This window comes from Miniopterus natalensis, chromosome 1 (genome assembly GCF_054644295.1).
Source record: "Miniopterus natalensis isolate mMinNat1 chromosome 1, mMinNat1.hap1, whole genome shotgun sequence".
In the NCBI taxonomy this organism is placed as follows: Eukaryota; Metazoa; Chordata; class Mammalia; order Chiroptera; family Miniopteridae; genus Miniopterus; species Miniopterus natalensis.
In genome coordinates, this window is record NC_142081.1 from 57,452,501 (window position 1) to 57,468,116 (window position 15,616).

At 40.2% G+C, this 15,616-nt stretch overlaps 1 protein-coding gene and 1 pseudogene across 2 annotated transcripts in view; both read left to right on the plus strand.

Moving 5' to 3' along the window:
* The first annotated feature begins 39 nt into the window (after positions 1 to 39).
* TP53BP1 (tumor protein p53 binding protein 1) overlaps positions 40 to 15,616 on the plus strand; it is a 94,625-nt gene continuing 79,048 nt past the window's right edge. Inside the window, exons 1-2 of one of the 2 annotated variants that reach the window (XM_016211600.2) lie at positions 40 to 175; positions 335 to 437. The gene's annotated coding sequence lies outside the window, so the exon portion shown is untranslated. Of the gene's footprint in view, positions 438 to 15,616 lie in introns of both variants that reach the window. The other variant, XM_087821855.1, reaches the window with a different exon arrangement.
* Positions 13,242 to 13,365, plus strand: LOC148094143 (U2 spliceosomal RNA; annotated as a pseudogene).

Sequence of the window (15,616 nt, forward strand, 5' to 3'; positions counted from 1 at the left end):
GGCCCCTTCCCCTTCTCTTTCCCCTTCTCTCTCCCTTTCCCCTTCCCTTCCGGCAGGTTCTCTCCAGCGCGCTCCCACTCCGACTTGGGCCCGGGTGGGATTCTGAGGGGTCGGTTGGGAGGGCGAGTCCACTGCCTGGGGAACGGAAGAAGCTTCTAGTTAGAATGTTTCCCCTGTAAGTACTGCCTGGCAGTGCCGCGCCGCGCCCGAACTGAGGGAGCCATCTTGTCGCTCTCTGTCTCGGTTTTGTATCGTTGTCTCCATCTGTGTCGGTGTGTCTGTGTTACTATTATCTGGCGCCTTTTTTTTTTTCTTTTTTGTCTATGCCTGCCAGGGTCTTAAACTCCATCTTCGGTTTCCCCGTCCTCATTGCCCCAGGCTCTGGAAGGCTGCGCAGTGTTGGAGGGACAGAATGACCTTTCGGCCCTGAGTCCCCGGTGAGTTTTATTCGGAAGATAGCGGTTGGCTAGTCTCCATCTGTGCTGAGTGCAGGACTGGAGTGCAGTGAGCTCAGACTGCAGCAAGGGGCGTGTGGGTAAAACCCAGGAACGACCTTACCAACCACAGGTTATGTGTGTGACACAGTGGGTTGAGCAACCTCGAGGACTGTGTGATTACTTCCCCCAGGGAATTCTTAAAACCGAAAGGGCACTATTTGAACCAAACAGGAGGTTGAGCCTTCCAAAACCAAAGAACCAGGGCATGGGGGAGAGGACTAAGGAGGCTGGCACTGTTTTATGACTGACTGGAACATCCTTGTAAAAATGGTGGGTCCTGTAAGTCTACCCTCACCCATTCCTCATCGTGTCTCCACCACCTCCTCTGTACTCCAGCTCTTTTCCCCAGGACATTGAACCATCCTGTACCTGTATGTGTCAGACAGAGAGCCTGTCTTTCACCCTAGGACTCCAGCAGCACTTTTTTTTGGGTACCATTTACTTTACATTTGGAGGATGTTACCCGGTAGAAAGCAGCCCATTACCTGATCCAGCCAGGCTGCCTGTGAGCACATTCTGATCCACTTCCTCTCTGGAGGCCTTGAGGACTGGACAGTGTCTGCATGTTAAGTACTTCACAGCAATCATGGAGCTGTAGCAAAATAGCTGTAACATTCTTCAATCAATTTGGACATGGCCCTACCTGAAACTAATATTATGTGTCAATTATATCTTAAAAAGAAATCAGACACGGCCTTGAAAATCCTTATTGTAGCTGAGAGGGAGAAATAAGAGTACTGGCAGAATCCTGGCTAGTGTGGCTCAATTGGTTGGGCATCAGTCCGTGCACTGAAAGGTTGCATTCCCAGTCAGGGTTTGGTCTTTGTTTCCTTCTCACATTTCTCTCTCCCTCTCACTTTCTCTCTCTCTAAAAATTAATTTTTAAAAATCAGAAAGAAAGAGGGAGGGAGGGAGGGCGAAAGAGAGAGAGAGAGAGAGAGAGAGAGAGAAAGAAAGAAAGAAAGAAAGAAAGAAAGAAAGAAAGAAAGAAAGAAAGAAAGAAAGAAAAAGAAAGAGAAAGAAAGAAAGAAAAAGAAAGAAAGGAAGGAAGGAAGGAAGGAAGGAAGGAAGGAAAGAAAGGAAAGAAAGGAAAGAAAGGAAAGAAGAAAGAAAGGAAAGAAAAGAAAAGAAAAGAAAAGAAAGAGAAAAGAAAGAAAGGAAAGAAAGAAAAGAGAAAGAGAGAGGGAGAACTGGCAGAACATCAGATGGTGGGGGTGCCTCACCCTATATAACACTTAATACAATGTTCTGCTACACCTCCACCCCACAATTAGAAGATTCCAGTCTGGTAAAGAGTAGTGAAAGAGGTGCAGGCCTCCTCTTCTGCAGTGAGAAAAGAGTGCCAGATAGGTTGCAGGGAGAAGAAGAGGACAATTTCCATGGCAATTGTATAGTTAGAGGCCCAGCCTTTAGCTAGTATAGGGCTTCAGTATAAGGGTCAGCAGCAGTTAACTACAAGCTCTGCTCTCATCAAGTCTGACAAGAGGTTAGACAATAGACCTGAATGGTATAGAGAAGAACCACACACTGATACGGGCAGATATTCAGGCCTGTGATCTCAGGCCCTCCTAGAATTGGGTCTTACTACTTAGAACTGCAAATTTAGACTATGATAGTACTAAAATTACATATATACTGAATGAGTGTTCAGCAGGCTCTTTTTTTTGCCAAAGGCAGACAATGTTATAGAAAGATTGGCTACAGGTATGTCTTAATTAACCTTACTCTTTCCTGGTTTAACAGTAATCCCAGCCATTGGACGATGATGCCAGTATCATCATTATATTATCTGAAAATATTTTCAAGTGTCAAATGGTACAAAGCACTGAACACAGTTCTCTAGAAAACTATGAAGTGTTAGCATCTATGCTCCAGAATTTTACAACTGAAGACAGAAAACACTGATGCACATGTATGTGTATAAGGTATTGAAAGCTGGATAAAAACATTAAAGAAGTACATTTACATATGAATTACAAAGTATATGAAAACTTATTTTCTGTTTAGGAATAATATGCTGTGGCAGGAGCTACTAGTACAAGGATGTCATTCAAGGGCCCACCTGAGGGGACTATTGGGAACATGCAGTATGTATTACTGTGAGGCACTGTGTGTAGTATAGAGCCCACTGCAGTGTTTGATTTTAACTGTTGACCCCTGCCCGGCCGGGCATGGCTCAGCGATTGAGCTTCGACCTAGGATCCAGGCGATCAGGGTTTGATTCCCGGTCAGGGCACATGCCCAGGTTGTGGGCTTGATCAATGACTCTCTCATCATTGATGTTTCTGTCTCTCTCTCTCCCTCTCCTTTCCTCTCTCTGAAATCAATAAAGAAAACAAACAAACAAAAAAACTGTTGACCCCTGGACTGCCCAGGAATGATTTTTTGGGAATTCTCCTATTCTATAGTTTTTTTGCATACTCTTGTCGTGCAGCATTGGCAGATATAGTGGTTACAACGCAATGTTTTTCAAACTATTTGTGATGAAGGATCCTTGAATTATGGAAGGGGTCTCTAAGGATCTACCACTAAAAGAGGTTAAAGGACATGCACAGAAAGGTAATAATATAGGCTTGTTCCTTGGGTGGAGAAGGTAGTATAAATCTCAAATGGAATGAGAAGTAATTGTAGTCTTGGCTAAGTTTAAGCTAGTTAGGTGATTCTCAGCTCCCAAACCAGCTGTTCCTGATCATCATCAGTTCATAATATGCAGTGATAAATTACCCAATAGGTAAATTATGCACATTTTAACAAAGGGGGCTGTGTGTGGAATAACAAGTGGATGTGGAGAAAAGAGAACCATGGTATGCTGTTGGTGGGAATGTAGATTATTGCAGCCACTATGGAAAACAGTATGGAGGTTCCTCAAAAAATTAAAAATAGAATTACTGTATGATCCAGTTATTCCACCTCTGGATATTTACCCAAAGAAAATTAAAACACAAATTTGAAAAGAAATATGCATCACTATGTTCATTGCAGCATTATTTACAGTAGCTAAGATATGGAAACAACCTAAAAGTCCTTTGATAGATGAATGGCTAAAGAAAATGTAGTATATACTATGTATAATGGAATATTACTCAGCAATGAAAAAATGTAATCTTACCATTTGTGACACTATATATGGAACTAGAGGGTATTATGGTAAGTGAAAGAAGTCAGAGGAAGATATTGTATGATTTCATTTATATGTGCAATCTAAAAAACAAATGAACAAACTCAAAGATTCAGAGAATAGATTGGTGATTATCAGAGGGGAAGGGGGCTGGGGGGAGGTGAAATGGGTGAAGAGAGTTAATTGTATAGTGATGGATGGTGACTAGACATATTGTGGTGATCACTTTGTTGTATGTACAAAGATGGAATTGCTATGTTGTATATGTGAAACTAATATAATGATATATATCAAAGTATGAGGGGCATCTCTAAATTTTTTTCTGCAAATTTCATATTTGGCATTTAAATTATTGAAGTTGTCCTCATGAGAAAATCATAACTTTATTGAAATTACACTCATCATGGAATTACGTATGTGGGGGAAAAGAGGACACCGTAATCCTTTCAATGCTTAGGGTCTCAATAGGACTTAGACCAGCCCTGATAATTCATAAAGAAAAGCTATGCCCGGCCAGGCATGGTTCAGCGGTTGAGCATCGACCTAGGATCCAGGAGATTATGGTTCGATTCCCCCGTCAGGGCACATTCCCGGGTTGTGGGCTCCATCCGCAGTGGGGGGTGTGCAGGAGACAGCTGATCAATGACGACCCTCTCATCATTGATATTTCAATTCTCTCCCTCTCCCTTCCTCTCTCTGAAATCAATAAAGGTATGTTGAAAGAAAGAATGAAAGAAAGAAAAGAAAAGATATTGGCTCCTCCCTTACTTCTAGACCAATGAATGTAATTAGTTTTTCTGGGGATCTGAGTTTCTTTGGCAGAATTCCAGCCTGCAGTGCTGGATTGCATGATCTTATCAAATATCCAAAAGAGCTGCATGTAGCTCAGATTCCGACCCTATACTCAGTTCTGCCTATAAAGTGTTTTTTATACAGAAAGAGGAGTGTTGGATTACAGGATTGCTGTGTCATAGGCTATCCTTGGCTTTTGGGCAGAATATTAGGATCATAATGTATACCAGCAGCCATGAGGTCACCTCTTAGCAGGAACAGCTGGTTTATCTGCAAAGGCACTGAATAAAATAACCTCTGAAAAGGCAGTGAGTAAAATAATCTCTAAAAAGGTTGAGATGGGGAAGAAGTCTGCATTTATTACTATGTCTGGCACACAGAGGACGCCCACAATAAATATTTGTTAGATAATTTTCCTAATTATTATTTGTTCGCATTAAGTAATGGGAAGAGCAGAGGCACTGGATTTACTCTCCCCCTGCAGAGCATTGCAAAGGACAATAAAGAAATTTCTCTTGCCTGGCTGGGCGTGGCTTAGCGGTTGAGCATCAACCTAGGATCCAGAAGATGGAGGTTTGATTCCCGGTCAGGGCACATGCCTGGGTTTTGGGCTTGATCACCAGTAGGGGGCGTGCAGGAGGCAGCCAGTCAATGACCACTCATCACTAATGTTTCAACTCTCACCCTCTCCCTTCCTCTCTCTGAAATCAATAAAGATATATTTAAAAAAAAGGAAATTTCTCTTGCCCTGGCTGGGTAGCTTGGTTGGAGTGTCATCCCGATGGGCCAAAGTTGAGGTTCAATCTCAGGTCAGGGCACATACAAGAATCAACCAATGAATGTATAATTAAGTGGAACAACAAATCAATGTCTCTCCCTCCTTCACTCCCTCCCTCTCTTTCTAAAATCAATAAATAGAGAAAAAAGAAATTTCCCTTTTATCTGTCCTTCTTCCCCACATTCTTCTTTTTAAGAAAGAGATTACTGAAAGTGAAAAACATTTATGGATACTATTTTCTTTTTTTTTTTTTTACTTTTTAAATTTATTTTTATTCTTGAGAGTATTACAGGTATCCCATTTTTCCCCCCAGATGATCCCCTCCACTTCCCTCCCACCCCCTTGCCAGGCCTTCACCCCGTTATTAACTGTGTCCATGGGTTATGCATATAACTTCTTTGGTTAATCTCTTCCCACCTTCCACCCCCCTTCCCTCTTTCCTCTGAAATATGATCGTCTGTTGCATGCGTCAATGTCTCTGGATCTATTTAGTTCATCAGATTCTTTTGTTCATTAGCTTCTTCTTAAAGAAGACCCTTCAACTTTTCCTGTAGTGCTGGTCTGGTGGTGATGAACTCCTTTAGCTTTTCCTTGTCTAAGAAGCTCTTTATCTGACCTTCAATTCTAAATGATAGCTTTGCTGGGTAGAGCAATCTTGGTTGTAGTTCCATGTTTTTCATCACTTTGAATATTTCTTGCCACTCCCTTCTGGCCTGCAAAGTTTCTGTTGAGAAATCAGCTGACAGTCGTATGGGTGCTCCCTGGTAGGTAACTAATTGCATTTCTCTTGCTGCTTTTAGGATTCTCCCTTTGTCTTTAACCTTTGGCATTTTAATGATGATGTGTCTTGCTGTGGGCCTCTTTGGGTTCTTCTTGTTTGGGACCCTCTGTGCTTCCTGGACTTGTAAGTCGATTTCTTTCCCCAGGTAGGGGAAGTTTTCTGTCATTATTTTTTCAAATAGGGTTTTAATTCCTTGGTCTCTTTCTTCCCCTTCTGGCGCCCCAATAATATGAATGTTGGGCCTCTTGAAGTTGTCCCAGAGGCTCCTGATACTATTTTCATATTTTTGGGTTCTTTTTTCTTTTTGCTCTTCTGGTTGGGTGTTTTTTGTTTCCTCATGTTCCAAATTGCTGATTTGATTCTCAGCGTCTTCTACTCTACTGTTGATTCCATGTAGATTAGTCTTCATTTCAGTTCCTGTAGCCTTCATTTCAAATTGATACTTTATTATGTTATCAATTTTCTCAGTTATTTCCCTAACAGTCTGCTTAAACATCCTTATAACCATTATTCTGAACTCTGTATCTGTTAGCTTGCTTGGATCTATTTCATTTAGTTCCTCTTCTAGAGATTTCTTCTGTTCTTTCCTTTGTGGTATGTTTCTTTGCCTCCACATTTTGGCTGCTTCCAGGTGTTTGTTTCTATGTATTAGGTAGAGCTGCTATGTCTTCTGGAATTTGTAGAGTGGCTTTGGGTAGTAGGTGTCTTGTAGGGCCCAGTGGCTCAGCCTCCCCAGTCACCTGAGCTTGGCCTTCTAGGTGCTCCCCTGTGTGGGCCGTGTGCACTGACCTGTTGTAGTTGAGCCTTGGTTGCTGTTGGCATCCCTGGGAGGAATTGACCCCCCTGCCAATTGGCTGTGAGGACCAGCTGCAACTACAGTCAAAGAGCTGCTGTGCTGGAGACACCCTTATGGATCAGGATTTACTTTAGTGGAGCTTTAGTGTTCACCAAGTGCACCCCTTGAGTGTCGCTCGTGGATGTGGTAGGGTTGTAATCCAGCATGGTTGAGTCTGAGCACCAGGTGCGCTGTCTCTGGGGCCTCCCTGGAGGTGCAAAGTCAGCCTGTACCAGTGCCTTGCTCAGGGCCACCCAGCATGAGCTACACAGCAAACTGTAGTTAGTTGCTACTTGTGCTGGGCTTTGCGTTGTCCAAGAGAGGCCAAGCTATAAGCCAATGCAGGCTGCCGCATGGGGCCACTTATCAAGCTGTATGGGGCCTGCTGCTGCTTGTTTGAGAGATTTTAGGAAAGTCCTAAGCCTGAGGCTGGAGAGGCCACTTGCATAAAAAAGCCCCTGGAAATGGCCTGGATGAGCTGCAGGTGGGGAGGGGCGGGACCTCCGGGAATTACTGGGCGGGGCCAAAGGCATGAGTCAGGTGCTGGCGGTTCAAATATGGCGCTTGCCTGCTGGCTGTGTGCAGGGAGGACTTGCCACAGGAGCAATGGCCTCCGCCAGCCCTTCTGCCTGGGAGGAAGCCGCCCCTCCGCCTCTCGCCCGGATTTCAGGCAGGTTAGTTCCTCCCCGAGTGTCCCAGGTCCTTTCAGGCTGCTGCCCGGTGCTGGGCTCAGAGGGAGCGCGTCCGAGTGAGTCCGTGCGCGGGCCCTTTAAGAGGAGCTGCTGGGGCTCCCGCAGCCTCTGCGACCCTCAGGGACAGTCCCACTGGTTTCACGGCCTGGAGTTGTGGGGACGTCTCTTCCCGGCCCTGGAGCCCTGGGCTGAGGGCCTGCTGTGGGGCTGGGACCCCTCCCTCCTTCAGGGAACCTCCGCCACAGAGATTCCCTTCCGGGCATCAACCGCGGCACCGGGTGTGGGCCCACAGCCGGGTCTCCACAATTCAGCCGCGATTCAGCCCCAATCCGCCCGCGTCTGCGCCCCTTCTACAGCTCTCTGTGCTTCTTCAGCTCCCTAGTTGTAGGGCTTCTGTTCAGCCAGATTTCAGGAGGTTCTTTGTGATGGTGGTTCTGTATTTTAGTTGTAATTTTGATGTGGTTGCGGGAGGCGGCGGGTGCAGCTGCTACCTACACGCCATCTTGTTTCTCCTCTATGGATACCATTTTCCCTTACCCATTCCATTTCCCCGTGAGGTGGAAGTTAGCGTTTGGCTATGGCCTCTGATTCCATCTTTTTCTTTATTCTGAACAAAGCTACCTCTTAGTGCAGGGATCACTAAGAAATTTCTTATAGTGAAGATGACGGTGGTAAAGAGAATCTAAATCTAAGTGTAAAACTTAGTTTTGAGGCCATGTCTGTGTGTGAATTAAATTTTGCATTTTTTTTCAAGGTATTCATAGAATAGAGTTATTTTCCTTTAAGGAATGTTTGGGTGGAAGAAATGTCACTTTACAAATGTTCCCTTTCCAATATCACTACATCACAAATACTTTTTCTCTTCCTTTTCGCCAGTTCTTTCTTGAAGATCCTTCATAATATGCCCTAACTTCCCTTTATAACATTACTTCTTGCAAATACCTTGCATTAACTCATTCAGTCAATCTGAGCCAATTGCCTTTCCTCCAGTCATTCTTGTACTTTCTGTTCAGGCTGTCTTTTTTTCCTTTAAATGCTTTGTTCCCCTTAATTCTCATCCAGGAATTTATTTACCTTTAATATCTATTTTGTAAATTTGACTTTGGAATCATACATGTTCTACATAAGTATAAAACAAAATTAAATCAAAATGACCAACCTGACGAATAACTTGATCCAGAATATATTTTTTAAAAATATCCAAACCAAAAAAACCAGAGAACCCAATTATAAAGTAGATGATTTGAATAGATTTTAATAAGAAGATATACAGATGGCCAATAAGTACACGAAAAAGTGTTCAACATCATTGCTCCTAGGGAAATGCAAATTAAAACCACAGTGTAATCTTAATAGTCACAAAATGACAAAAATTAAAGGACCAGTAACATAAAATGTTAGCATGGATGTGGAACAAATAGAACTTTTGTATATTGCTAATAGCAGAGTGAAATGTTAAACCACTTTAGAAAAGTATTTGTAAGTTTCTTATAAAATTAAACAAACATCAAGTCTGTGACTTAGAAATGCCATTCATAGGCATTTACCCAAGAGGAATGAAAACATATTTTCACAGAAAGATTTGTGATGGCTGGTCATAAAAACTTTATTTCATAGTAGCCAAAAACTGGAAAAGACCCAATGTCCATGAATTGGAGAATGGGTAAACAAATTGTGGTACCTTCAAGCAAGAGAATACAACTTAGTGATAAAAAGAAACTAAAAATACATACACATAGATAAAAAAACAAAAACATTATGCTGAACAAAACAAAACACAAAAGAATACTGTTATTTGTTCTCCTGAAAAGTAGATACCAAGACATGATTAGATGTGTAAGAGATTTATTGGGTGAGTATATTGGTTATCTATTGCTTTGAAACAAATTACTCCAAAACTTAGCAGCTTAAAACAACAAATATTTGTTACCTCACAGGGTTTCTAAAGATTTGAAATCCGGGAGCAAATTTGAAATCCAGTTGAGTGGTTTTGGTTTAAGGTTTCTCATGTTGTTGTAGTCAAGTTGTTGGCTGGGGTTACAGTAATCTAAAGGCTTAACTGAGGTTGGATGATCTGCTCCCAGCATGGCTCACTCACATGGCTATTGGCAGGAAGCCTCAGCTCCTCACCATGTAGGCCTCTCTATAGGTCGACTTAAGTACCCTCATGACAGGACAGCTGGCTTCTACCAGAGCAAGTGAACCAAGCATAAGTAAGGCAGAAGCCACAATGCTTTTTAATGACATATAGTGTTGGAAAGTTAGACACTATCACTTCTGCTATTTATTAGAAGCAAGTCACTAAGTCTAGTGCACTCTCAAGAGGAAGGAAATTGTCTCCACCTTTTGAAGGGAGTGTCAATGAATTGTGGATATATTTTAAATCACCACAGGGAGAGATCAGGGGAAGGCAGAGCCTTCAGACCAAGATACACGTCTAGTATCTGGGGAAGGAGAGAGGGAAGGATTGAGGATGGGAAAGGAGGAGTCCTGTCCTACAGCATGGTTCCAAGAAAGGTTTGGCCAGGCAGATGAGGAGTCTTCAAATCACACACCTGTTGAAGGAATCTTGCATGCCACAGGACTGGGTCTGCCTTTGCAACCCTACTGTTCTCTGGCATTGGCTGAGATTAACCTGTGGGAAGTGTGGTTTTGGTACAAATGTGGGGGTAGATCCACAGTGACAGCAGCTGGGGTCATCAGTCAGTTATGCTCTCTGCAAGCAGATTTCAGCAGTGCATTTTCATGGTCACCACAAGTACATACTTTATGAATAAATTTACATGAAATTCTGGAATGGATAAAACTTATCTACAGTGATAGAAAACAAGTGGTTGCTTAGGGCTAGGGAGGGGATGGGAATTGATTTCAAAGGGGCACGAGGAGACTTACGGGGTGGTGGTGATGAAAATGTTTTCTACTGAATTGTGGTGGTGGCTACACACATATATACATTTGTTGAACTCATCCAACTCTACAATTAAAATGGGTATATTTTATTGTACGTAAATGATATATAAAGTTTACTAAAACACATAGATAACACTTCATACTGATAATACCAAATGTTAGTGAGGATGTACAGCACCTGAAACTCTCATTTGTTGTTAGTGGGAATATAGAATTATACAACCATTTGGGGAAACTGGCAGTTTCTTATAAAGTGAAACAAATGCCTATCCTGTGACCCAGCAGTTCCATTCCTGGATATTGACTCAAGAGAAATGAAAATGTATGTTCACAAAAAGACTTATTCATGAATGTTTCTAGCAGTTTTTAAAAAATAATGATTCAACCTGGCTGAATAGCTCATTTGGTTAGAGCATCATCCTGATACACCAATGTTGTGATATGCCAAGATTGCAGGTTCGATCCCTGTTCAAGACACATACAAAAATCAACTTAATGAATGTATAAGTAAGTGGAACAACAAGATCCGTTTCTCTCTCCCTCTCTCCCTTCATCTCTTTCTAAAATCAATAATAATAAAAAATAATGGTGCCCTAGCTGGTTTGGCTCGGTGGTTAGAGCATCAGCCCATGGACTGAAGGGTCCCTGGTTGTATTCTGGCCAAGGGCATGTACCTCGGTTTGACCCTCGGCCTCAGTCAGGGCACGTGTGGGAGACAACAAATTGACGTGTCTCTCTCACATCAATGTTTCCCTCTCTCTCCCCCCCTTCCACTCTCTGAAAAGCAATGGAAAAAGCATCCTTGGGTGAGGATTAAAATAATAATAATGACAGTAATGGTTCAAAACAACCCAAATATCCATCAACAGGAGACTCTATAAACAAATTGTGGAACATGTATTCAATAGAATACTACTGAGCAATAAAAAAGAATGAACTACCGATGCATGCAACATGGATAAGTCTCAAAAATGTTATGTTGACCAAAGAAGGTGGACACAAGAGACTACATACTTTAGGATTCCATTTACACATAATTATTGAACATGCAAAACTAATCTATGATGATAAAAATTAGAATATGAAAAGCTCTCTGGAGTGATAAAATGTTTTATATATTCATTGATATATAGGTTTCACAAATGTATACATTTGTCAAAACTCATCAGATTATACAACTAAGAGCTCTGCATTTCAGTGCATTTAAATTTTACCTCAATTTTAAAAGGAAAATAAAGCAGCAGTCACTAAAAATAAAAAACAAAAATGAAAGAAATTAACCTGTGTATTAAATTGATAGAATTACTTCAAGTGATTTTAAAATACAGTAATTTAACTGTACACTTAAAAAAATTTTATTGTAGTAAAATACACATAAAATCGACCATTTTGATCATTTTAAGTGTACAATTCAATGGTATTAAATACATTCATAATGTGCAGCCATCACCATCATCCATCTCCATACTTCTTTTCATCTTGTAAAATTGAAACTCTATACCTATTAATAACTCCTGATTTGCCCCCTACCTCCAGTCCCTGGTAACCACCATTCTACTTATTTTCTGTCTCTATGGTTTACCTACTCTCAGCAGGTCATATAAGTGGAATCATACAGTATTTGTCTTTTTGAGACTGGCTTGTTTCACTCAATATAATGTCCTCAAGATTTATCAAGGTTGTAGCATATGTCCTAACTGCACATTTTTAATGGAATATACCCTAAAGAAAAAAAATTAACTGCAAAGAAATGTTAAACTGTTTTCATTAGTCTCATCTCATTAATAATAACATTGGTAATAACATTTTACATATATAATAGAATAAAGCAAATAAATAATTTATGTCAGTGTTATCAGAAACCAAAACATTGATGATAAGATACAAATATAAAATGAAAAAAGTTGGATAAAATTTTTGAAATCCTAAAATTTAATTGAAAAATGTCAAACAATGACCAATCCAGTAGCGATAAGCATTCCAATACATCAACCATCCAAATTGAGGTCTCTAGATGCCATTTACTACTAAAATGAACCAAGGCTTCTTAGAGAAACATCAGTTTCCAGATCTGGGGCAAGAAACAAACAAGATGAACCTGGAACATGTTATACCAGAAAGTAAAACACTATCAAAGACTTTTGGAATCATGTCAAAAGGATTTATGAGCTAATCTGAAGGGACTTCCACAGTCCAAAGATGGAAAAATATGCATTTCAAAGTTAACAATAATTGCAATGGATTGAAGTGCACCAAATGTGTTAAAATCTATGAGTTCACTGATATTAAAAACAAAAATCTCAGTCATTTTTGGAGTATGGTAGAGAATCTTAACTCATTATTTTGTAAACTGATTAAATCAAAGGGAAAGAATCAAGCATTTATCCTGCTTTTCCTTAGATAATCAAATGTTTGATGAAGGGAAAGTTCTCACTTATAGAAGGATTCCAACTAATTAATTGAAGACTATGTTAAAATTAGAATATCACCATTTTGCAGCCTGGAGTGAAATAATGCAGCTAGGTAATGATTACCAGTGATTACTAAACTTTCAAGTAAAAATTAATTGTAACAAAACAAATTATAACAATTGCAACAAAACAATAATGCATTCAACCAGATGCTATATGTCTCCTGATGAAATGCAGTAGGAGGTATATGATACCCCTTATGAAGTGTTCCTGCTGAAAAAGAAAAAAGGAACATAAATCTGAACAAGTATATTTAACTATCAACTTATAGGAAATAAAAAGGGACAAAGAAATACATTAAATGACAACACAGGATGCAATCAGAAAAATCCATAATGTTGGAAATTTTACAGAACAAATGACCTGAATTGCTTCTTGGCCTTTTGGCTAAGATCATTCGTAGTTGTCTGTTCTTATCAGTTTAACATTAGAACAAATGACCTGGTTTCATCAACAAATAAATTGCAGGGAATTAAAAAGAGAGATCATTTACAGATTAAAAGAGACCTGAGATAAGAATTATCCAAATGCAATGTGCAAACCTTGTTTGGAATTGTAAACAACAAAAGTTATGGGACAGTTGGAGAAATTTTGAACATTATATATTTGATACCATTAAGAAATTAGTGTTAGCCCGGCTGGGCGTGGCTCAGCGGTTGAGCATCAACCTAGGATCCAGGCAATCGGGGTTCGATTCCTGGTCAGGGCACATGCCTGGGTTGCGGGCTGGGCAGCCAATCAATGACTCTCATCATTGATGTTTCTATCTCTCTCTCTCTCTCCCCCTCCTTTCCTCTCTCTGAAATCAATAAAGATATATATATATTTTAAAAAGGCAGCTGAATTCTTAAAAAAAAAAAAAAGAAATTAGTGTTAATTTTCTTCGGGTGTGTTAATGATGTTATGTTTTAAAAATTCTCCGTATTTTAGAAACACATACAAATATTTATGGAGGCAATTATATGATGTTTGGGATTTGCTTAGAAATAATCAGTTGAGGGGAAATGGGTGGGAATATAGATGAAACAAGATTGGGCATTTGTTGATAATTGTTGAAGTTTGATGATAAGTACACGGATTATTTTTTCTTTTTCTATTTTTTTTAAAGAAAGAATTTCTCCCAGCTTTTTGTTATAAGCAACGGGAAGGACATAGTTGCTCTAAACTGGGATGGCTGCAAGTGGAGCAGGTTTGGCAGAAATGACAAGTTTAGTTTTCAGCATGTTGCATCTATGATGTCAACTGGACATCCAGGTGTTTTGAGATACTGAATAGGCAGTTAGATAAATAAAGTTGGGATTTGATTGAGAGGTCTGGGCTGGAGATATAAAGTTGGGGGTCATTGGCATATTGATGGTAGATAGCAATGAGACGGGATGAGATCAAGGAAAGAGCAAGAGTAAACACTTTAGAACACAGTAAATGCTCAATAAATATTCATTATAACTACATGACTAAAATTCTTTTGATTTCTTTCTCTTTTGAACTCCTAAAGCATTTAAAAAATATCTTGTATTATAGTTAGTTGGGTACATGTCTTATTGCCTCTATAAATTGTAAGTTCTCTGATGATAGGAACTAGATCTTAATCATTTTTATACATACCACCATGGAGCCAGATGGTGCCTTGCACATAAGTGAATTAAAATTAATAAATGAACTCAAGTTTGTGAGGAAATTTTGTGTTTGGGAGAAACCCAGGTTGTGAAGAAAGCCTGCAACTGATTGGCTGGCTGGAAAATTAAGCTGCCTGGAAGGGGAGCTGCCTTGGTGGCATTCTGCTACTGTGCTTCCAGGGCCTTATCTATACTTAGGTGTGGCAGAGTAAGGGGGCTCTGAAAAAGTCTGAAAAGTGGGTTAGAATGAGTAAAGATGAAAAACAAAATTAATGTGGTATATACATACAATGGAATATTATTCAGCCTTAAAAAGGAAGGAAATTCAGACACATGCTATTACAATTAAACGTGGATGAACCTTGAAGACATTATGCTAAGTAAAATAAGCCAGGCACAAAAGGACAAATATTGTAAGATTCTATTTATATGAGTTATCTAGACTAGTCAAATTCATAGAGACAGAAAGTAGAATGGTGGTTACCGGGGACTGGAGGGAGAAGGAAATGGGGAGTCATTGTATAATGGGAACAGAGTTTTAGTTTGGGAAGAGGACAAGTTCTGGAGATGGGTGATGGTTGCAAAACAATGTGAATATATTTAATGCCAGTGAACTGTACACTTAAAAATGGTTAAAATGGGCCCTGGCCAGTGTACATTGAGCAGTGGTAGTGCATTGGCTCAAGCACCGAAGGGTCTTGAGTTTGATTCCCAGTCAAGGGCACGCACCTGGGTTGCAGGTTTGTTCCCTGGCCCTGGTGGGGGCAAGTGAGGGAGGCAACCAATCAATGTGTCTCTCTCACATCAATGTTTTTTCTCTCTCCCTCACTCCCCCCCCTCTTTAAAAATCAATGGAAAAAATATCCTCGGGTGAGGATTAACAACAACAAAAGTTTAAAATGGTATATTTCATGTTATGTATATTTTACCACACACAAAAATGAATAGGACAGTGTGGCAAAATGTTAACAATGTGTGGATCTAAGTGAAAGATCATTATACTATTTTTTTACTGTACGCCATTTTTGTAACTTTTTTTGTTGCTCTGAGATTTTGTTCAAAATAAAAAGTTTACTTAAAATTAACAAGAGGAAGTTCTGTAGAGATAAGATACAAAGGAGTTTGA